General features: G+C 39.2%; 1 non-coding gene across 1 annotated transcript; it reads right to left on the bottom strand.

Moving 5' to 3' along the window:
- Positions 1-13,654: 13,654 nt before the first annotated feature.
- Positions 13,655-13,818, bottom strand: LOC115827294 (U1 spliceosomal RNA). The gene has a single exon (XR_004025934.1). It is a non-coding gene; the product is annotated as a U1 spliceosomal RNA (small nuclear RNA).
- Positions 13,819-25,480: the final 11,662 nt, after the last annotated feature.

Genomic DNA, 25,480 nt, shown 5'->3' with positions numbered 1-25,480 from the left:
TGAAGCAATAAGCAGTTCATGTAAATCTGCCTTGTATCCAGGTGGTCTGGCTCCAAGTTTATGTAAGGCCACATAACTCTGTCAAACAGACTGAGTTAACATGTTCAGAGCTCAAGCTGAGAAAGAATGTAACACAGAGCATCATGTTCAGGACTGTAAACACAGGTTGAATGTGGTAGTCTGCCATGCCAGCTGGTGGATGGGTTTTTAATGAGGTGAGACAGAAATAAAGAGACCTTTTTTCTGTGTGTGTATGTGTGGGTGTGTGGGGGGTGGGGGGGGGGTGGGGGGGGGGGGGGGGGGCTCGGTGTATACAACATGTGCTCTACCAGCAGTAATGCCTAATACAGCACAACAAGTGTGTAAAGTGGGAACTTTTTTTGTTTGCTTGTTTTTTTTGGGGTTTTTTTTTAAAACATGGCAATATGCTTAATATATTAATAGTCTTCTATAAAAGGATGTGGGTTCTATTAAATTAAACGCATGGTTTGGTGAGGAGATTCAAGAGGAGTCTGCCTTATCGACTGGAGGGTGAAAGCGGATGTGTTCTCTCTCTCCCCTTCCGTTTACTCGAACAAACTTCAATGTCCCAGTTTTCCTTTTTCTCATCAGACATTTATTTTGTCTGTGAGGAAACCCCTCTCTTTATAAAGATCAAAGCAGCAAAACAGGAACAGCCCTGCTTAATGAACCCCCCCCCCCCCCACACACACACACACACCCCACCCACACGCCCTACCTCACTTACTCTCCTTGCAAGCCAAACAGTTAGAGAAGTGTGTGGCAAAGTGTTATGTTAAAACTGATGGAGGATACCTAGGGGGATTTTGGGGATGGCGCTCCATCCATAGTCAATATGGAATCTGGAAAGGAGCCGACAGCCTTTTAGAAATCAGACAGGAGAGACATGGCTCGTCCAGTTTTTTAAAGTTGTGCAGTAATGCTGTTTTCTGTATACAGAAATAATAATAATAATAATAATAATAAACACCTAGAGTAGTTTATATAACTTTCTGGTCTTCATAATTTTGCAAATACATGAGGAGTTGCTTAAGAACGGCTAGGACTTACATATACAAAGCAAATGTGTGAGTGCTTTTTTGCACAGTAAAAAGTGTGTGTGTGTGTGCACGTGTGTGTGTGTGTGCACGTGTGTGTGTGTGTGTGCGTGCCTGTGTGTGGGTGTGTCTCTATTTTTTACGTGTGACACCAAATGACAAAGAAGATCAAAACCATGGTACTAAAATGATTCAATACCGATACCATATGGCGTATTAACTGTATGAAGTTTCCCAGTTGTAATATTTATCCATAATTGATATGTCTAACGTGTAAAAATATATACTGTTGTGCACATACATATTAACCTCAGTGAAACTTGTCCTTGTGTTTTACTCATTCTCTGTTCACACTCGCTCAAAGTGACTTCACGGAGATAATGACAGCTTCCCACCATTTGCTGCACAGCATTCTCAAAGCCGCTTGAGGGCTTTTCGTTAACTTAAACAGGCTTTTCCCTGCTGAAGCTCAACGGTTCTGTTTCATCCTGTTTTACTCTCTAAACCTCTGTCCTCGTGTTGAGGTTAAAGAATTTTCCAGCGTCCTAAAGAGTGCTCCTGATAATGTTCTCTAATTTGGAGAGGCTCAAGGCATATCTAACATTTTCTCAGTGTTTTACATCACTCTTTGTATAACCCTTTGTATCACTCTTTCAGTTATCTGTTGAAAATTAAGATAGACAGGTTGAGAGTGGACGCATGCCTCCCCTCTTCTTCTCCTTTATCTCTTTGTGTAAGGTAGGATTATCTATTATCCTATAGACGAGGATAAGCAGAGAGGGAAATAGTTTGGACTGAAAAAAAAAAGAGAAAAGGTTCAGACTCCACAGTTTAGAGGGAATTCTGAAATGCAGAGGTAAGTGTCCAAAAGTGACAAGTTCTTTGTTCACGATAAACTGACTCACACAAACTCACCCCCATCTTTTTTTTTTTTTAACTTACCCTTGAAGATATGTTACCTGCTATGGTTAACTCATTGCCTGGCATGTGTGATTTCATGTTTTCAGCAATATCTTTTTTGTTAAAAAAAAAAAAAAAGAAGAGAAAATTAAACTATTCAGTTTAATTTAATAAGGCACTATTGACTGTCAGTTACTACTGGCCCCTTTAATGTGAGGAGTAACACACTGTTTGTGCAGACTTGCTTCAGACGTGACATTGTCCAATGCTATTTTACTGTATGGTTTTTTTTTTTTTTGTAGCTAAATGGAATTGCGTAACAGTTTCTATGCAATAGCAAATAGCAATTACATGATAAACTGCAAATGGAAAAGTTTCAGAGAATGAGGTGTATTTTTTTTTTTTAACTCTGTATTATAAACTGGGAATTTCCCCCATATCCCAACAGAATTGTAATGGGCAGAAACTCTGGAATTGTGTGGTGTCATGAGTTGTCTTCAATAACACATCAGCATTTTTTGGGGGGGGGCAAAAAAAGGGGCTTTAGCAAATTACAGTTTAGCTAAAGGAACTGTAAACCGCCTTCTTTTGAGGAAAGTGCTGTTCTGTAAACTTAGCATTAGCTCATTCTACATCCAGCACTCTTGTCCTTTATCTAGCCTGACGCTTTGTACGATGAACAAAACAAGCACCGGCATCTTATGATAAAAGTATCAGAAGATCTTGTTCCACAGCTTTGCCTCAGTGAATATAGTAGCAGTATTCACTGGCTTCTGCTGCCCTGACTCCCTGCTGGGACTATGAGGTTTAGGCCCACATCTGGGTTGCTCCAAGGCCTAAGCCTCCACCAGGTGCTTGCTATTTCAAGTCACCCTCCATCCGTCAGCAGGGGCCAGCAGGCTAAAAACATAGGCTTGAGGCCCTTTGATGGTGTGTATGTGTGTTTTTGTGTTTATCTAACCCTCTCGAGCATTAGCACCCTATCAGATACCTCCTCACTTTGGCAATGCTACACGTGTTTATTCAAGCATCTGAGTGAGGAGTGTTCTGGCATTCAATGCTGGCTCACTTGCAGATGTTCTTGTCAAGCACATATGAAATATCTTACATTCATCTTCTTCATCCCTTCCTCCACCCCCCCCCCTCCCCCAACCTTCTTGGATGTGATTCATTGTCAACAAAAAAGAAGTGACTGATTTAAAAATTTAAGGACAACCCACTGCTTAGAATTTTTGAGTTTTCTGAACATGAAGGTGACTATATCTCCCGACTGACATTTGAAATTCCCCGGGAGCATAATTGACCATGTCTTGTTTTTTTGTTTGTTTGTTTGTTTGTTTGTTTGTTTGTTTGTTTTGCAGGAGAATGATCAATAACCTTTTTGTGTCGTAGAAATGAATGGCCAGTTGCTGATGCATTTGCGGGTAGAGAGAAGAGGACAGCGTACTCCTAAAAGAGTGTTATGCCACTGATACCCCACAAAGAACAAAACACGAGCGGACAATTGATCCATTGGCTGCATGCGTGATGGGGGAAGTGCGGACTGGGCACGCTCATCTTGACTGAGGTGGCTGCCATGTGAAGGGAAAACTTGCAGGAATGCATGCGTGCGCGCGCACGCGTGTGTGTGTGTGTGTGTGTGTGTGTGTGTGTTTGGGGGTGGGGGTGGGGGTGGGGGATTTCACATTCCAAATTGCAGGAAAAAAGGAGGGGTGACAAAAGCAATGCAGCTGGTTATCTTAAAATTGCCTTTGAGTCCAAGTCACCTTTTTTTTTAAAATTGTCTTAACATCCATTCATCAGTATTCTCTGTGTACGTTTTTCTCCCTAAAGCTATCTCGTGCCAGTATTGGCAAGAAGAAAAAAAAATAAAAAATCGGCCGGGCAGTGTCAGGTTTACAAGTTTGTGGTGGTAGCAGATTTGGATCAGTACTGTGAAAGAGGTTGTTTTTGAAGATGACTTAGAGATCAGCAGAGATCAGTAGGTGTGGCAAAGGTGTGGTTTTAACCTGGCCAACTGCTATGGCTGATATTATGCCCTTAGAAGCTGACATGTGACTTCAATAGCATTCTGACAAAGGGTTCAGTCTTTCTACTTACCAGTGACTCATATAAGCAAGAACGTACATGCTGTGGAAGACACTGCCACCAAGCTCCGTGCAGACAGTGTGGGGTAGGGTGGAATTTGGGAGCAGTAGAGCTTGATTTCAGCTACAGACCAGCTACGATGAATGTTACCTCTTTATCAACTCTCTCATTCTATGCTTTACAGATAAGCACTAACTCACACCTGTAACATGGGATGATATGAACCACTCACGACATATTTCACACTTAATTTAACTTCTTCAAGCCTCCTTGACTGGTTGGAATTTATATACTGCACTGAATGCTACGCAGGGATTGGCTGACGGGCCACTTCACTTCAAAACCTTAATATGTGTTAGGCCATGGCTTTGAGGGAAACATTTTTCAGAGTAATTTACTTTGCAATTGTAAGTTTTTCCAGTAATTGTACTCACACCCCTGTAAAATTGAGACAAATATTTCACTACATGCTTCGACATAGCTGTTTCCCATCACTGTAATATCAAGAGGCGTGGCAAACCCACGTGAAAGGGAGCGCTGAAAGAGGCAGAAATGAGATGACAAACAGAAGATAAGCAGAACGTAAAATAATTTTAATTGAAGGAACAGTTGTATAAATAATTGGACCTGGATGACTGAGTGTTTGGCAGTGAGTGTAACAAAGGACTGGTTGAACCAACAATGACCATTATCTCATGATTTCTGCAGGGGTGCATGGTGTCACAGTGGGTAGGATTGTCGCCTCACATCAAGAAGGTCCAGTCCCCCCCCCCTCCACAGTCCAAATATATGTAGGTCAGGCAAACTGGAGATACTCAATTGCCCCTCGGTGTGCATGGATATGTTTGTCTGTGTGTCTGCCCTGCGATGGACTGGCGACCTGTCTGGGGTGTTTCCCCACCTTTCGCCCAATGAACACTGGGATAGGCTCCAGCACCCCCTGCGACCCTAATTAGGATAAGTGGCTTAGATAATGAGTGAGTGAGTGCGTGATGTAATGATTTCTAGCTATTTACAAAGCAAAATGTCATACCTAAAGCTACTGGTCTGCGTTCATCATCGTGAGTGTTTTTAATATTGCAGGGACACATCATATTCCAAGGTTTTTAGTCTTTAATCTCATCTGCAATTGGTGATGTGTGAGATTTACAACCAGGGCAAATGGATCACGCCTTATTAGTCAGATCTGGCTCGTTCCCTTTGGAAAAAAAGTTAGAATCTTTCACAGAAAAGATCAGTTGGGCCCTCAAGTGGCATACTTGGTTAAAGTACTGTTTCACAGTGCAGAAGTGTATCCTACATTTGGATATTAATCTTTTTTGGGGGGGGGGGGGATCTTTGAAACTTTTACCCTTATGGGAAACATTCAAAACTGGTCCAGGGACGGCTAAATAAAAGCAAAACAAAAAAAACAGGAAAAGTGTTTAATATTGCGTTGGTTTTTACTGACAGCGTTGTAGCCGTGGGACATCTATCGAATATCATATGCGAGAAATGTATTAATGAAAAGAGTGCAGGGACTGCTTAGTCTGTTGTCTGTCATTTTCCTAAGAGTTAGAACATGATCCATGTCCTGCTCCCCCACTGAACCCTACTAGTTTTAAAGATCAAACATTCACCTTTTGGACTTGGCAAACATAAAAATTGTGCTTAACTGTTTTAACGACTGCCTTTGAAAAATCCCAGCATGCACCCAAAGGCAGCATTTTACCATTTGTTGTTTTTGAGGTTTTTTTTTTTTTTTTTTTCCAAGCAATATGGCGGCAAACGAGACAACCAAATCACTACACAGATTGTTCATATTTCCAACTAAGGATGTGTCCGTGCTGTTGTTGAACTGTCTTTAAGATGCTGATTTGCAGCAGAATAGCAACTGATAGAAGGGGAAAAAATAAAGAGTCTTTTCTGTATGTAGTCTTTCTTTCTTTCTTTCTTTCTTTCTTTCTTTCTTTCTTTCACTTTTATTTTCTACATTATGAATTGGGTAGATCTTGTCCTATCCTTTGGAATGGTTATTTCTTAAATTTCCATTGGGATGAATAAAGTATCTATCTATCTATCTATCTATCTGAACTAAGTCCTATTAAAAATTTCATGACCATGGTTAATTGTCTTAATGACTGTTTTTCAAACTCCCGGCTTCATATGTTAAATCATTATGTTGATTTGTATTTGTTTATCATGTTGATTTACAGAATCAGAATAGAATTCATTAAAAGAAGTAAGTACTCTATTCCCTCACTATAATGCAGTTAGTCACCAATAACCCTGACAAATGAGATTAGATGTGAGTTGAAGATTCACTAACTGGCAAAGGGGGTCATATTTGATAAGCTGAATAAGGTTTTTTTTTGTTTTGTTTTTTTTTTAAGGCTTGGACTACCACCATTCTTTTGGAAATGAGATATGTTAGACCCTACAGTGGTGAATCTGGTTTCTGTGCTGGTACACAATGAAGAGGTCCTTCTTACATCTGAGATTCATCGTTTGAGTCCCAGCTGTAATACACTTAACAGTGAACATATCCGTTTGCCTGGGTCATGTGACTAATTGTATATATTTAGTTTCCTCAAGCACTCGGCACATCCGTTAGTACACTTCGCAATACCACAAATGTGCAGCCGTGGTCTAAAGGTTAGAGAACCGGGCTTGTTGCTGGTTCGATTCCCAGGCTGTGTGCCCTTGAGCAAGGCACTTAACCCTAATGCTCCCCGGGCACAGAGGAATGCTGCCCACTGCTCCTGCGTCTGGTGTGTGTGTGTGTGTTCACTACTGGTGTGTTGGATGGGTTAAATGCAGAGACAAATTCACTGCTCACTGTTCACAGTGTGTGTGTGCAATCATGGAGACTTTCGAAAGTGTCTGAATTTGTTCCTCTGCTCATGTTTGTATGAATACTGTGCTGGTTGTTTTCACTGGGAAATGTCATGATAAAGTCAATAATACCAAATGTTAAAAAAATCCATTAATGAAAACGTTTCAAGCCGCTCTAATGACATCATCCGTATCGTGTTCACCTATTTCAGTATTTTTATTTTTGACCAAACGTTCACTTTTGGGCATGGCAACCATAAAACTTTAAAATCGTGGTTATTTGTCTTAACGGCTGCCTTTAAAATCCAAAGGCAGGATTTTATTATTTATTGCCCCCCCCCCCCTCCCCACCATGTATATGGTTTGAGAAACCAGAAACACTGCATAGACAGCGGATATTGCCATGTTGGATTTAACAAGTTGATTTGCAAGATAATGGATAACAGTTGGTAAAAGGAGAAAAAGACGCAGTATTTTTTTTTTTCTTTTTTACACTTTTCTCTATGGCCCACATCATATCTCAGGGCAGTAGTCTTCACATTCATCTATAAATGAGATTTAATGTGTGTTTAAGATTTGCGGTGAGGCAAACGTGAATTACACTTCCAAATCACGCTCTTTGGAACAACAGCTTGGCGGGAAAGAAAGGCTGATCTTTTCCAGATAGGTTTTTAGAGCACTATCTTAAAGTCTCTTTTTATTTATGAAAATTTTTCAGATTGGCCCCCCCCCAGTAGTGCCATCTTTTAAAGTGCCGTCTCACAATGCAGTGATCCACCCTGTTTCTGGGATTCTAGGCCAAAATTACAAGTAAACTGGCCCACTTGGAGAGCAATTGACTGGCTGTGGTGGCTATGTCATTGCATGCATATATAGTTATAGGTATATCTTAGCCTCCAGCAAAATGAACATCCATTTGGTATCCCACAGAGTATGACAAATGGTTGTTAAAGTGTATGAATATTATAACTGACCCTCTGTTCAAGTTTTTACAGAACCTCTGCTGGTTGAATTCCCTGAGTGGTTGTGTTCATGCACTTAGGTTTTTATGACCAAACACTCACCTTTTGGCTTAGTAAACATACCTTTTTAAAAAAAACAAAAACAAAAAAAAAAACATCATTAATTGTCTTAAGAATTGCCAATAAAACTCCCATCTTGTTTCAGTGGGATTTTGTTCATCCTAAAACACCAGTTTTCTTGTTTGTTTGTTTTTTTTTGTTTTGTTTCTAATTGATAGTAGATCCACAGCATCATTCAATAATTACTGACGCCCCTAACGAAAGAATGAACAAAGATAATGCGCTGAGAGAAAAAAATACAACCAGTTACATCTTATGCTAAGAAAGAGAAGATTGCATCCTTGTAACTTATTCAGGGAACTGTGTTACTCAGGGAACAGTTTATCATTATCTTCAAAAAAAGATGTGTTTGAGGAAGAAGTACAGTTTTTTTTTTGTTTTTGTTTTTTACGCATAATCGTTCCTAAATAATAATAAAACAGGAATCATGAGGAAAAAATGGCTGTTATGATCATAATCCTTTCTCAGTCTTCCTTAAATAACTGTTGTCACAGCCCCTAAGAGTTGGACCGCACTTCCAAGTTTAGGTATAAATTTCACAGTATCAACAAATTCGTTTACTTTATCATCTAAATAATCTCAGTATCAACAAATACTTTCTGGGAACGTCCTAAAAGCCAAAATCTTGCCGGCATCTAAGAACTTCGATGGCCACTCAGTTTAAGGATGTCACAGTGAAAAAGAGCCGGTGTAACTAGTTCAGAAATAACAAGATACAACCTACAAACAGGAAGAGGACCTTGTTCATGCCAAAACATGATGGAAAATTCAAGCTAAGCTAATACAAACATATCACTGTTGCTTGTGTTCTTTAAAAAAATCTTAAAAAGCCTTCTCTTTTCTGAAAGACTCGGTTTTAAACAACGCAAGGGTTGTGTCTTTTGTGCCTAAAAAAATTTATATCTCGGATAGAGCAAACTAAACACACAGACAACCACATCAAGAGCAAAGATTCCCTTTTAAGACATTTCATGTACTGCAGTGTTTTCAGTAATGGTGCTTGTGAAGGTCTACTCATCACTTGAAGAGGAAGGTTGTTGGTGAGTCCTCTCCTGGCATGCAGTGGTCTGTCCTGCCCATGACAACTCATATATCATATGGAGAAAAACGAGATGAACTCCTTGAGCCTGCATTGCCTCCCCAAGTCCTCATCCACTGAGGTGCCTTTGTATTTCACATCTGTTGACATTTGGCCCCGACTGGTCACCGTTCACTTTTTTTTATTAGAGAACTTTTTTTGTTTGACTTCTGTTTTAGCACTGAACCTCACAGACGAAGTGGCACCATGTCTCGAGTTGTCTTCGTTTAGGTACCGTTGGGTTTCAGACAGAGGAGCCATGGGAGGCTGATAAAAGATGAGCTATGATACGTCAGAAAAGGTTTCTTAGGAGGCTACATAACTATTTCTCATTTTAAAGTTATTATTAAGTGCTGAAAAGAGATGGACAAAATGAAGTGACAAATACATTCTATTTGAAACCAATTTAATTCAATCTGAAGAATGTTTGTGGGGCAAAGATTTAGAAAGTGACTGATCCAACAAAATATTGGACCAGTTGGACCAGGCTGTTGTTCAGACAATTTGCCATGGTTTTAGAATCGTATGTTTTCCAAGCCAAAAAGTCAATGTTTGGCCATAAACACTTTGGGTGGGTGAACAAGACACAAATGATGTCTTAACTAATTGACAGACAACAGGTTAAGCTGCCACACTGTCAATTATTGCACAGTCTTAAGCTGATTTGACATCAAAATGTACATGTACAATTCTCATCATATTTAAGCTCAAATATTTAAGGTGAATGTAGCACAGACAACCTTCAAAACGTGTAAGCCAATCACTCAGCTGTTAACTCTACTAGATTCTGAAGCTTCTGAAGGTGTATGACATGCCTTGAATAAAGGTAAGAAACAGAGAGACACTGTAGAAGAGAGCTGTTGAATGTACCAGTTTGGGGGACAAACCTGCAGGTTTTTCATACTGTGAAGTTGTGAACTCTGTGATTATCTGCAAAATGCCAGGACAAGAGTCCTAAGATAGATAGGTAGATAGACGGATGGATGGATGGACAGTCTGTTTGTAATTTTCCTTCCCTTTTTCCCCTTGAGAGTCACAAACCTGATTCAGGAAATTAAGTCTGATCCCATTTACCCAGCAGTAAAATCTCAGACACACACAATATCTCATGTGAAGACTACTGCCCTGAGATATGGTGTGTATTACAAAAGAAAGTATAAAATAAAAGCCCTCTCTTCTTCCCTCTTTATCAAATATTATTCTGCTGCAAACAACATAAACACTTCTTCACATGAAAAAGATCAGAGATCTATGTTGTATTCTTGTTGTATCATCTACAAAGTATATTCCTAGGGGAAAGTATACTGCCTTAGGTTGCATGCTGCCCTGCGACACTTTGTGTATTGTTTCTATGCTAAGTAAGTATAGAAGACCTTTTTTTTTTAGTGGGAATGTAGGAACACACTGAGAGGATTAGACTGTTTATAGTTATAGATTCATGTTACATCTGTTACAAAGTTTAGCCAACGTTCCCTTCTTTTCAAATGCACATCAAGGTCACATCAAGGTTAAGTACACACCGCAATCATTCCTTCAAACATACAAATGCGCCTATACACAAACACGTTCTTGCTTACAAGCTGCTGTCCATTGTGTCCGGTGACGAGTTACTCTCTTACTCTCGAACGTGACTGCAGAGTCCTGTCTGCTATCTGCACTGCTTGTGGCAAATAAGGAAAGAGGGTACAAAATAGAACTTTTCACATTTCCTCTAATTAACAAATGTTATTCTGTTGCTAATCACCATAATAAACATATAAACGTAAACACGAACTGATCCTTAAACTGTTGTCCCTGCATGAACGGAATGCCTTTGAAACAAGCACTGAGTTTCACTGGCGGTCGTTAACACAATCAACCATGCTTTTAAAATTTTATAAGGTGAAAGTGTAGTCATAAATGACAGGTTCAACTTTCTAATTCTAACAAACAAATAAATAAACAACACCTGCTGGTTAAGTAATCCATCCACAGTTTTAAGTGTTAAAAGCGTTAATTCATCGTTAATTCATACAAAATATATATACAAGTATATACAGTTTCCACGTTCTTTTCGTGGAGTTACTCGCGCAGTTTTAGTACTGTCCGACGGTTAGTTTTGTCCGACGCTTCTGATATGTATGCGTGTACACTGGGCTGATATTGTAACCACGAGAAACTCTTGCCGGAATTCCGGAATTTCTGTCTTTTTACATCCCAAATAAAAATGTCTAAACTGCCATGAACTCTTATATGTCCCTGCCTCATAGGCCTGCCACCCTTAGTCAAGGTCAGTGAGAGTCTCTTCCGGTGTGTATGAAGTCAGTGTGTATTCTGTGAACTCTGCTTAGTACATAGCAGTACGTGGGCAGTGCTACTCTACATAGGTGCTCAGTGATCAGTGACTACCGCTGAGAACCGACAGATTGTACCTCGTTTAGGATTTAAACCATGAATGAAGGATACCTCTCTGCACTATGAAATAGCGCTTGAAGCAAGTCAGCTACTAAAGGGGCTGATTTGCCTTATTCAGCTAGTCAAATGTTATATCCAGCGGGCGATTTGTAGTGGGATGAGGGGGGATGCCATCCCCCTTGTTAGCAGAATGACCAAAAGGCATCCCCCTTGTTAACCTGCCATCCCCCTGTACACTCCATAGAGTAGTGTCAGTGACCACTGAGCCATCACCCCATTAAAAAATAACAAATCACCTACTGGTTATTTTCTTTGCCTGGAAGTAAGTCTGAAATAAGGTTCCTCTATAGTTTAAGAGAGCGAGTGTTTTAGCATCACAGGGACAGACTTGTCGCATTATACGTCTTATCTGTGGTGCACAGAAATTTCTGAAAGCAAGCATTTTGCTTTGAGAATCCTTTTGTAACACCCTGTTTGATGAACTGCGTTCTCCCTTCGTCCACTGTTTCAAATTGTAAATCGCCAGGCCGTTACTTCAGCGTCCTTGTTGGAGTCAACACAGACAGGGAATATCCTACGCAACCTATAACTTTTTTTTTTGTTTTTTTTTGAGGACTTTGAGGCAGTGCTAATTGGTTTCCAGCAGCGCCAGGGGCCTAACATTTCAGAAGGAACAACAATGACTAATTTTTGGAAAAAATCCCAGTCTGTTTAAAAGTTTTAATGCTGCATTCCTCACAAAATATGTAATCATTGCTAGAAGGAATAAATTCATACAGGGAATGTTTTTTGTTGATCTAAGCTGACAGACAGGTCGTTGAAAAATGCTGTCATTACATGCAATTAAAAATCAACAAATGTACAAAAGCATAGCACATGAAAAACTATCAATATACCAGCTTGTTAGCTACCTAACTAAAAGTCACTTTTAAATGGACTGATAAAAGCAGATGTCACTTTAGCCCTTGAAGTATTTATTTATTTATAGGTTTTATAATCATCACAACCTCACAGCCCTCATGAAGTCTGGATTATCAAAACCAAACAGGTAATGGGCACCATCAAAGGCCCAAAAACAAATATTCCTCCCCAAAATGCATGTCACTTTTTATTACAAGACGGTCGTAAATACCAAACCCACCAAGAGTCATTAATGAAATGATGTCCAGTGAGCACAGTGACCCCCAGCTGAAACGTGTAACAGACATAGAACAAGTCTCATAAACCGCAATGGGGGTAGCATATCTACCATCTTAGGTATGTACAGTATGGGATCAGCCAGACTAATCTGGGAATCTGCTCACTGTGTTGTACAGGATAAATCTCAGATTAAAGCCAAAAGGCTGTAAATATTCAGCCCTCACTTTTTTTAAATGCTTGCAGATAAGACACGTGATGCAGCTATTTCTCATTTCAAGCTGGTCAACCCTGACATCTAACTGGGTATCAGTGTTATAGCCTTTATGGACGAGTCAGGGTGCCTAAATAAATGAATACATAAATATAAATAAATAAAATGGACAATTGAAAACCTTTCAACAGTTGGTCAGGAGAATTGTCAATCATGTTGTGGCCAATTCTGTCCCTGTGTTACATTTTTGTTGATATTAAAGAAAAAACAATGGAAATAAATAGAGAAAAGAGTATAAGAATAAACTAAATAAATAATGAATTATAAATAATGAATAATTATGTCACCACAGTCAGACTTACGCAGTAAAATCTGAACTTTATTTCTAAATTGTTCATTGATGAATCTGTTTACTTATTTGTTGTTGTTGTTGTTGCTGTTGTTTTGATTGGGTTTTCTTTGTTTTTTTGGTTTGTTTGTTTTGGTTTGGGTTTTTTATCCTCATATATGTATATGTATCTGTACGCACGTAGATACTCATTTATTTGTTTGTTTATTTATTTATTTATTCATTCTTTTTTTTTTTTTTTTTTTTTTTGCTAATCACGGGCATGACAGTTAGTTGAGAGGCTGAATCAGTTTAAGTTTCAGTGATTGCACACACACACACTGTGAACAGTGAGCAGTGAATTTGTCCTCTGCATTTAACCCATCCAACACACCAGTAGTGAACACACAACAGACGCAGGAGCAGTGGGCAGCATTCCTCGGCGCCCAGGGAGCATTGGGGTTAAGTGCCTTGCTCAAGGGCACACAGCCGTGGATCAAACCGGTAACCCTCCAGTCACAAGCCTGGTTCTCTAACCTTTAGACCACGGCTGCCCTAGTTCAGGGGAGAGCGCGAACGCAATCCCCCACTACCACAAATTATGCAGTCGAGATTCCCGCATTTGGGGAATTCGCAGAGGTCAGCATAGCCGAAGTGCAATGGCCAAGCCTCACCCTGGGTGAGCCACCTTCGTGATCATGGTGTCTCCCCTGCCAGGTACTTTAGGTCAGGGAAAGATGTAAAAATGTACATCTCCAGGGGCCTCCAGGAACACAAATAGGAAACACTGAACTCAAACTATCTCTAACTTAAGTCACAGACGCTGACCTTTGACTGCCCTTAACTGATGTCATGAACACAGAACGCTGACCATGTCTAACTGAAGTCATTAACACTGACCTTTGACTGCCCCTTAACTGATGTCATGAACACAGAATGTTAATCGCCCATAACCACTGTCAAGAACACAGAAAGTTGACCGTCAATAACTAAAGTCATGAACACAGAACTTGGATCATCCCTGAAGAAAATCATGAACACACTGACCTTTGACTGTCCCTGACTAAAGTCATGAAAACAGAACTGGGACTGTCTCTGACTAAAGTCGTGAACACTGACCTTTGACCTTCCCTCACTATAGTTATGAGATTAGCAATAGACCAGAATTATGGAGAAGGCTCCTTTCAGTGACACAATGTCAGTCTTCGTTTTATAAGTTGTAGCAGTTAAAAGACCACAGTAATGACCTGAAAAAGCAGTGTCAAAGATAGAGGAGACCTCTGATCAGATGCTGTAAAATAACGAGGTTAAGAGTTTGCCCATTACTGTGAGTGGACATACTGTCCCATACAAAGTCCACAGACGCTCAATTGCTTATGAATTCAGTACAATCGCCATTAAGTGTAACACTACATTAGGTTTAATAAACAATTTACAGCATTTCAGAAAAATCTTCAGGAAATGATGGAAAGTTTTTGATGGTGCGTATTGTTAGCAGAGTAGTGTGTATGTTAGGTGAGCCACTACCTGTCCTCTGATAGACGCTACCTTTCCTTACACTGACACTATCTTTCTCTCCTTACCAAAATACATTTGAATGTTAGTGTAATATTATCAAGAGTATTGTAAGACTGACTAGTCTCACTGTGGCCACATTAAACTGTTCAGGTGTCGTGTCAGTTGTGACTAGTTCAAAACTTGTCTTCACTGTTCCTCACCACGGTGTGAATGAACAGGAGAGAAATAAGAGGAAAGAATCTTTTACCCTGTTCATTATCGGAACGGGACTTTATGGGGGAGGGGGCTGTTTATGGGCACTGATCAACACCTCCTGGCTTAGGCTGATAGAAAACAGATGCACAATGGTCATAACTAAGCTCATTATCTTATCTTACCAATGAGAGGTCTTGCCTACTTATAAAGTCCTGGAGTGTGAGAGAGAGAAAGACTTAAGCAAGTGGATATCTTTTCAAACTCGGACTTTAAGCGCTTTGCTCTTTTCAAGTGCAGAGGTGAACCTATAGTCTTACATGTCATCAGGTCATTACAGAACACTTTATATCTAATCTAGTGAAGTTCAGATCAGGCCAATTTCCACTTATCTCTTTTCACTACTAGGATATCACCATTTCCATTTCCATTCTCTGCCATCATTCTTAGTCATATCTACGGTCTTCAAGTGAAATCTTAATCTGGACATGTCTCCTTTTTTTGGCTGTACACTGATACTAAACGTCCTCTTACTTTTGGTCATAAAAAGAGATCAGAGGTTGTTGTTTGTTAACTGTATGATTGTGTTTAGTTTTTCAAAAGTTCATTATGGTTATGGGTGTACCCATATGGTTATTAATTATGGTTATCATATAGAAATATATAAAATGCTACTCCAAATGCAACATACTGGCTATTTTCCTGTTGTAAACATCAGTGAAATGATCTGAAGTTTGTTTCAAAGGCAAGAAAGAGACTTAAAGATGCATTTCGAAATCTGTACACTGATAGAGTTGATCTGCAGTAAACATAAAAAAATGTAAAGAAAACAAATCAGAGAACACTCCTAAAAAGATGAAACAAAATTTGATTACGATAGTCCTTTCTGGTAGGGTTGCTCCAAGTCTGCTGCTGGAGTGCTGATGTCCCACTGGTTTCCATACCAGTCAAACAGACCACCCTGTTATCAGTTGAAGAGTCTACACATGTGCACCAGAGGTGATTAACCAGCTTCTAGTAATGAGGTGTGGACAAAAAAAACCTGACTTTGGCCTCTTTATCACCCTGTAGTTCCACCATGCCTGTGAGTACCAGAGTAAAAAAAAAAAAAAAATTGTGCGAGAGGTCTGGGTAGTTCAGTGGAATTCCCTTCTTGTGATACACAAACCACATGCAAACTCATTTCCTTCACTAATTCAGTTCTTTTTTAGAAGGAGTTCCCCTCTTAAAGAGTACAAGTCTCTTATTCCAAACGGATGTTTGTGAGAGGAAAATGATGACCCCAAAAAAAATGTTTTTTGGAGATTTTAACATTTCAGCATGAAATACTGATATTTTGTCGGGTTTTTCTTTCTTTCTTTTTTTTCCAATACGTCCTAGGACTGTTATACAACACAGACTTGTTATAAAATGGTATCAGCCTAATCCATTTGATGTGGCGTGTAAACAAAGCATTTGGAAGTATTCCGTGTATGCTCTGTTCAGTGCTTGTGCCATTTTGGAGGGAGATGGTAATGGAGCTAGTCAGTGTGAGGTCCAGCCAGGACATTTGGGCAGTTCTCTGCTTCAGGCAGAAAGGGAGGGGGGTGGTAGGTATTTAAGATAATGATGCAATAAGTGGTAATGAAAATGAAAGGGAAAGTTCGGAGCTGGCATGTCACAGTGACAGAGAGAGAGAGAGGTGGAAAAGTACGTCCTAGAAAACTTCAAAAGCACAGCACAGATAAGGCAGGATCCTCGCCGGAGACCCAGGAGACGCCGTGTTTTGGTAACAAATGCGCACGTTGAGGGGGTGTAGCGACAGCCATGAGATTCAAAACTTCACCATCCTTCAAAACTTCAGCTCAGCAATCATTTCTGTCCTTTATTCCACCATTTAACACAACGTTCATAGCGTGATTCAGTCATTTGGTGAGTGATACAGTTTTCTGTAATATGGTTGACTTTATTCAGAACAAATAATAAACATTAATGTCTAGACTCCAGAACACCTTTGGTTTTTGCACTGGAACAGTGCTGTGCTTAAATGAGGCAAAAGCAGAGCTCTACTTCCATGCACATCAGTAGTGGGCTTGGCAGTTAAAGAAGAATATGAAAGCAGAAAAAGAACCTGAGCCCTCCTGTAACGTATCAGCCTTGGTCTTTGATGCCGTATGGCTCTTTTGCTAGCAGTAGTCCTGGTGCCCTTATTCACCTCAACAGCATCATGAGCTATCAGTGCACCTCAGCCAAAAACCTGGCTCCCACCAACATTAGACTAAAACCACAAAGGTGCCAGCCTGTCATTTTAAGGGTGGCTGTATATGATACGTTTTCCTCGGGCACATCCAGTCAATTTCAGTGGCGCCAGAGTGAGTCAGTGTCATGAGAACAGTGAAGTCTTACAGTGAGAACAGGACAAACCGCACAAGATCCTGGTCTTGTAACCTGACACTCAGGACGTGACTATGCAGCACATCTCTGGAGAAGAAGATTTGATTTTTCTGACAATGGGTATCAAATTTCCACAGCCTCTTTTGCACTGGGCGTAATGTGTCGTCTATATTTGAAAAAGGAAAAGGAACTACTACGTCTGTGATGTCAGACAACATAAAATCCATTCTTTGGGCTGTCGCACTAGCATTAGTCTTGGCAGTTGATGAAACAGTGTCTAAATAATTTCTTCCATGCAACTGCAGAAATGAAAGCACAGAAACACAATGTGAATTCAGTTTAGTTTTATCATTTTATTTAATTAGAAGCAAAAAAAAGAAAAAAAATCCTTTAAAAAGTCTGAAATGTTCAAATATGACATTAAATATGCAGTACGTGTAATATTAACCGACAGTTATATTTATAATGTTATATTTGCATAAACTGTGATGTGATCAGAAAAAATTCGTTAACAGGTTGATACATTTGAGTAGATTCATATGCGGAGTTTCCCAGAGGAGAATCCTTCATTCCTTGACACAACACCACCACTCAGTGGTGAAAAGCTGAAGTCAAAGGAGTATCTGAGGAAGCATGAACATGTATCAGACATGTTCATTTGGCTTTCTCTGAATGTTTTTTTTTTTTTTTTAAAGATTCACATGTCTCTAGACACGATCACAGTTTCATTTGAAAATTTGACAGTAGCAGCTGAATTTATTATGTGAGCCACTCTTGGATCACTTCCTGTGATTTAAATAAAGAAACAGACAGAGATAAACAAACAAAAAGAAAAGAGACGTGGGTTTAAAATCAGGAAATACTTCAACAGAAGCAGCTTGGCGGCTTCTAAACATTCTCAACGTAAACATCTTTGGGCTGACTTCTCTAAGTAGCATTAATATGCACAGTTCTCATACAAAGAAAAAATCAAAATAATCAAAAGCAGTAAAAAAAAACCCAAACAAACATACAAACAAACAAACAAACAAACAAAAATCACCGGGGGAAAATGAAAGCGCTAAACATAGGGGGATTATCTGTACACTGCTTTGGAAGATTTGTAAGTATGAAATTCATATATGTGTATTTCATCATTCACATATATGTGGCATCAAAAACTTGTCAAAAGCGAATACCATTACATCCTTTCTCACTGAGAGATCTCTCATAACCTTTACTGATCATAGATTATTACAGTCATAGAGTAAACTCTGATATATATCTAAAAAAAAAAACCCTCAAATTACTGTACATACGCTATTAAAATACAAACAGAAAAAGAAAACCAGTACAGTTTTGTAGACTGGACATCCTTGTGATCTTTCTCAAATCCTTTCAGTTTAGCGCCTGCTCTACTTTCTAGAAGCTTTGTATCTCCTTCCTCCTGTTCAACCATCTCTTCTCCTCATAAAAAATGAAGCATCTTCAACCCTTTCACCTTCCACTCATCCCAACATCCATATACCCTCTGTTCAGCTTATTTCAGTCGCGAGCACAATCCACCCTTAAATTACACACATGTAGTCCCTACATATAGCTTTTGTTCTTTGCTCCATTGCAATAAAAGACACATTTGACTGTCTTAATTATTACTTGTTTAAGGACTGTGAATCCTACAGTTCTTGATTAAGAACTCATTCATTAAAAAAAAAATGAAAAAAAGGAAAAGTTTGAGTCAAATTATTCTGAATGCTTCTGTGCCATTTTTTACACTTTATATTGATCTAGGAAGCTCCTGTTTATGAAACTGAAATGTACACATCATAAAGATGAATGATGCAGACAAATGGTGTTTAAAAGTCCATGAAATCTAGTGAATGTTATGACAGATTTAGACATGCTTCTCGTCCATGCACACTGCAAACCGAGAGGGTATGCATAGCTCAAAACAAACTGAGGTGACTAATTGCCTACAAAAAAATAAAATAACAACGCTCAAACAGTTCAGCAAAGTGTAATTTTTAGAAACTTGGTTTGTTTGCTGCAAATGTTGAATTTAGTTACTTAATTTTTTGAGGCAAACAGTTTTGACACATTTTTGAGGTATACTAGTGCTCTTGGTTTCGTGTACAACCCACAATTTATATGGAAATTTCTCTTTAATACAGATTTCTTCAACATTTTGTAGTCTTCTGATAGCCCCGGAGGCATCTTTGTGTTTCGACTGTCATAAGATTTTGAGAATTTGGTTCTTTCAGCAATGTGGTTTAGGTTAAGCATGAAGATGGTTCTCTGTTTTCATTTCATCAGTCATCCTCAGTCATAGTGTGGACAGCCCCTGTCCTCGGACTCTCAGGCCCTGGGCTTTGTTCTGTAGATCTCGGGCAATATCACAGTGCCTGCACTTAGGGGTGTAGAGTAGCCCATAGTGAAGGTCTGTAACCCTGCCACAAAACATTTCCAACTGTATCTCAGAGCTTTCCCCACATTCTGAGAGAGAGAGAGAGAGAGAGAGAGAGAGAGGGGGAGGGAGAGTCCACAATCGAAAATAGTTTAACTGTACACACATCTAGTGAAGCAAATGTGTCTGATGTAATTTACAGTCATGGAGACTGTCTAAAGCTTTAGTGAATACCCTAACCCTGACAAATAATAGTGTAGATGTTAAAAGTACATAGATAAGCTTGAAAACAGAACAAAACATATTTTCCTTCAAGTTGTTTTCCAGTGTTCTTTTAAGATCCTTAACCCTGCGTCAGGCTGTGTGCAGTGAAACTTGCCCTGATTAAAAAGCAGTAAGAGTTGCATATTTCTGTGGATTAGTTTCAACCCAATCACAAGGGAAAGCTCTACTTCAGACAAAATCTTCTTCTTAAGAGCAAAAACTAATTGGGGTTTGAGATATGGCCCATTTGATGCATTATGATTAATCCCACAAAAATGCTGTGTAATTTCCCTCCTATTTCATTTGAATGTGGGGGAGATTAAATTCTCTAGAGCTAGAGAATTTAATCTCCCCCACATTCAAATACTGTGTACTGTCACGATTATAAATTGGTGAACGAAAATATGCGGGAAGGGAAATGTTTGCACATATTTAGCATACATGCCTTAAAATGTGAGGTGTTTTTATTGTGAAACTTTGGAGTAAAAGACTCATTGTCCTGCATGGACAGGAGTATACTTGTTTCTGAGCCAGATGCTGAACAAGCAAAACGAAAATTCTGTCTCGACTCGAAGATTAAATGGATGCTCTTATGTGTAATTAGCATTATTATCTGACTAAAATGTATTCAGTTTGTCTCATGTAGTCGCTTGTTATCGTATTAACTACATAATGAACCACTTCTCTTTTCATTTCCTTCTTTTTTCGATGTTTTGACCGATCCATAAACTCACTCCAGTCACTGATCGATTCTAAAACGCAGTGTAAACAAAACAAAACAAAACAAAACAAAACTAGTTGAACGTTAACTCGAGAACGACATAGTGTTTCACAAACACACTGAGGCCTGAAGTAATTTATACATGGTTAAATAACCATGTTCATCAAACAGGTGCAGCGAATAACTTGATTGAACCTACCTTCCTGAACTTTTTGTGCTTTTCTTGTTTTTTTCGTCGGCTGTCTTCGTTTTGTATACTGTCCGGTTGATCCTCCACCAGAGGTTCGTATTTTTCCGGGAGAAATGCAAAATGAACTCTTTTTGACGATCTCTCGTTCTTAGTCACATTTCCTGACATGTTTTGATCCTCATGACGCGGCGCACTGCTGCCAGAGTCCAACGCAATCTCCTCGCAGATTATTCCTTCATTCTTATCCGAATTCTGTTCAACTACATATTCGCATATTCTGTGTCGATCTTCATTTTCAGTCTTTGATTTACGTTTAGATCTTAAACGTTTTCCTTTTGACATTTTCACAGAACTCTTGCCGTACACCTTAAAAGCTATTGTGATTGTTGGCCAGGTGAAAGTTGACAGAAATTCCAGCTTCGTAACCTGAACATGCGCATTACCTGTGTTAGGATCCGGCAGTTCGGGTTTTCTCAGATTGCAGAAGTATCAAAGGGCGCACGAGAGGCTAAATGCAAATACATCATTGTATACAGTATATTTGAGAATTTTCTATGCAATTATACATTACTATACATTGCTGTCCTCCTACCACTAGCATATAGACATAAGGTAAACATGTGATAATACGTGTAATACTCAGCTCATACGCATTACTCTTTAACACTCAATGGACAGCAGGCTAGAGTTTCCTGTTAATAACACATAGTGTGGGCCATTGACAACCAATGTAAACTGTTACTATTCTACATGTTACACAGTGAAGACCAAAGCAAGCTTCATTTACAGTATGACCAATAAGAAGTTTAGGCACAATATTTTTGATTTAACTATTTATATAAAATACAGGCGGCACAGGTCATTAATACAACATGACTCTGCTGGCTGCCTTGAACCTCAGTTTTAGTTAGCAGAGGGGCGTCAATGTATAGAAAAGATCCTGGCATGGCTAATAACAATGCCAATTAGAAAGCAAGCTGACAGGCCAGAGAGAAAGCCAGCGATGTTGGGCTTGTCTCAAGTCCATTCAAGACAGTTAGCTAATGGCTAGCAGGGAATGTGGCTTTATCCAAATAGTCTGCTAAGTGGGATTGAGCAGACGTTCCTGCCGAAAGGTCACATGACTCTAATATATTAATATAAACGCTGTTTATTTTATTGGAACTACTTTTTCAGCCAATGGGAGATAAATGTAAAAACATCAAAATATTTGCTCTGGGTACCTGCTTACGAAATGAAATGGCTGGATCAGGTTTATTTAATTACCAGAGCACTGGTGACAGCAGAATGCGGCATGCGTCCATTCACGTGTAGTCCCTCCTGCCAGGTATGTCAAAACTCTACCGAAAGCCCCTGCTCTACAGAAAGCCCCCACACAACCGAATTAGAATGAAACAGCAAACCCAAATCAGACATTTTAACAGGACAGATACAGACTCAACACCCCCCCCCCCCCCCCCCAAACCCCCCAAACCCCTTAATATCACATAAAATCCAAAAACCTCAATGACACTCCTTAATCTAATATCAGGTGTGATGAGATCGCACGGAATAGTGTTTTTCTAAGTTTTCAGACATTACTTTTTGGCAAAACAAGCACTTTATCTCAAAGATGTCAGGACTCATTACTCAGTAATGTTTCAGCTTAATTCTGGGGGCTAAGTTTTAATAACTGTAATGGAGTTTAATCAAAGACTGTCCTTAATCCTTACCATTTTATATTGTGTCTGGGACTTGCTTAAGGTGTCAGAGGCCAGGCAAACATGTTGTAATGACATCACTCAGTTGAAATAAAATGGGATGCACTGAGTCACTGCACGTATATCACAACCGCTCTCAGTTACAGTTTATGATAGAGTAAAGGTCAGATCCAACCAGAAGGAACTTGTGCAAAGTTCAGTTCATTAAGGTTGTAATCCCTGTCCGCATTAGTGAGTGTGACATCTAATCATCAGTATTTAGCGTGTCTAATCACTAAGAAAAAAAATTTGTTATTATTTTCAAGATGGTACATGTCTTCTTTCAATATATTTGTCTACACAGAAGAAAAGTAACAGATAAATATTTGAAGTTTTGGTATTTTCTCTATTTTTCTCACCTGTAAAATCGGCCATATTCCCACAGCGTAAGCTAAAGTGCAGGATTACCTTCCTCACTGAACATTACGGATGTAGGACAAAATGTGGGGCAAAATCTGGGCTGGCAGACTGAGGTCGATGAGAACGTGATAAGGACGTGAAAAAAAAACCGTCACTTTGTGCCCTTTTCTCCTAAATGTGACTGTCCTGGTTATCTAAGCTCTGGGATATGAATTAAGCCAATTTGTATGATTTATTGACAGACGTATTCTTTGGAATCACTCCACTCCACCTTTATAAGAAATTACTTAAGTGTTGCTACATAAGTAACTTTTTATAAGGCACGTGCAACAGGGGATGTAGGACGAGAAGCTGTGCTATGCAATCCTACTATTGTCGTCACTGTCAACATCATCATCATTTTGCTGTTATAACTAATGTCATGCTAATGGATTTGTCATTGCAGTGAATGTCCTCACTGAACCCGTTCAGGAGAATGCTCTGAGCGTACCGATCAATACCTCTAATGTTTGTTCAACGTCAGGTTTTAGAAATTCAGAATGTCTTCAGCAAAACTCGTTTGATAAGAAAAAAAAAAAAATATGAAAGATCTGTCACCCCCGTATTTATTTTTTTTAACTTGTCATTTTCTGATCAATCATCAAGGAAGCAACCATACCCTGACAACTGTGGATATATTCACCAAGTGTTATACCACCATTCCTAGATGATGTCTGTCTTTTACATATGACATGTGGACGGTAACACTTTGTCCCAGTTGATGCAATATACACATATTTAAATTCATCAAGGCCGCTTCTCTTATTCTCATTTGTCAGAGAATTATAGCTCAAAATAGAAACCCACTTTCTTTCTTTCTTTCTTTCTTTCTTTGTTCACTCAACATGCCAGTCAGGACCAATTTCTTTATAACAAAAGAACAGAATATCCCGGCTCCATGCCATATGCTGACATAGAGTGTTGTCTGCTTATTATTCTGTTTGGGATTGTGTTTATTACATTAAAGTTGAGTTGTGATCGTTAGTTGTGATTGCACAGGTTATTGTATAAAGCCTAAATGAAAACATACATTAAACATGGAAATAAACGGTAGAACATTTATCTTCTGATTATTCAAAAATGTGTCTGAAGAAAGTTTTTAGAAAATTGCTGAGGTTTGACTCACTGGCTTTAGACAGCAGTAATTAGAAAGATACGGGTACTTTGTACTGAGAAGTCCATGGCTGTCAATGCGGCTCTCAATAAACTGTGCATATCCCACAAACAATGAGACATCCAACTGCAATGGTGTTATGGCTCTGAGACATCCCACACAGTACCAGAACATGGCATTGCATGGTCAATACCTCAGTGCCAGTTTCTGTAACAGACATTCTCTATCAGGTTGGACTTCTACACCCTGTCTGTCTGCAGTGACAATTGATAAGATAGAAGAATAACCTGGACTGATTATTACAAAACGCAAGGTGAGAAATTGAGAAACTGGGTCATGGTACAATGGCAACCTGAATATCCTGGTTCTTTTCGCAGCCATGCGGACCTTTTGTTGTGTTTCCAACTAATGTAATAATTGGGATGGCTGTGCCAAGCAGTTAGACTCCGCTACATTAGAAATGTACACCGCTTCTACACGTAGTGATTTTATTAAACAAGAGAATCAGTCCCTTATTAATGTTAAAAGGTCTATAACATGATATAACAGGCTTTAATATGTGTGACATAAATGATGAAAACCTTCAAAACACCTGTACAATCTAGCCTTTCTTAAGAAAGCAAAGACCTGAGCCTTTGAGCTCTTGAGTTTTACTTGTTACTAGTAGGCCACACAAAAGGCCAACCCATCACCTATTTCAGAAACAGTATACTCTTAGAATTTGACTGATACTATTCATAATCACTGAACATGCTGTTTTATGAGAAACTTTTGTGAGTCCAGAGGAATTTAATGCTGAAACACTTATTGACAGGGCCTCTATCTTGACCATCTAAACTTTCTTGGCAGAATCTAAAGCCAGAGAAATATTTGGGGTTCCTCAATAATGGTGTACTGGTAAGGGAAATCCCGTACATAACTTCATTGTCAACTGACCTCTGAGCAAAACACTTAATCCAGAAGCCGCTTCAAAGATGTCTGACCTCTGACACACTGGTAGTAAAAATTGTTAAGTCACTCTGAACTCTGGACATGGGTGTCAGTTAAATGAACATAACTGTAATTGCGATAGTATTACCAAATTCACCCAAGTCATTTAACCTTTGGGGAAATCCCCTTAGTTCCTGGTTGTTTCTCTGTCACCATCTTAAGTGCTGATCCAATCCACAAGCATCTTGATTTGAAGTTTATAATTACAGCCCCTCAAGGGCTGAGCAGGTGAGTCCAACATGTTGTTGACTTTGGGTGTTGATTACACGTGATATATCCAAATGTGGAGGATTTCGGCTGGTGAGCATGTTTTTTCCTGATAATGCTGAATAAGCATTCAGTTTGAAGAGCAAGACAGCGCTGGCTTGTCACACAAAATTTGCTTCAGCGTTAAGAATGATAGACCTGCCGTTCTGAATCCTGGCTACAACATTTGTAGGAACTTTATAATACAGAGAAAATTACACGTAATTTAAGATTATGAACGCTTTAAAGGACTAAAGG

Source organism: Chanos chanos, chromosome 1 (genome assembly GCF_902362185.1).
Source record: "Chanos chanos chromosome 1, fChaCha1.1, whole genome shotgun sequence".
In the NCBI taxonomy this organism is placed as follows: domain Eukaryota; kingdom Metazoa; phylum Chordata; class Actinopteri; order Gonorynchiformes; family Chanidae; genus Chanos; species Chanos chanos.
Note: the sequence above shows the minus strand (reverse complement) of the source record. Positions and strands in the feature narration are given on the sequence as shown.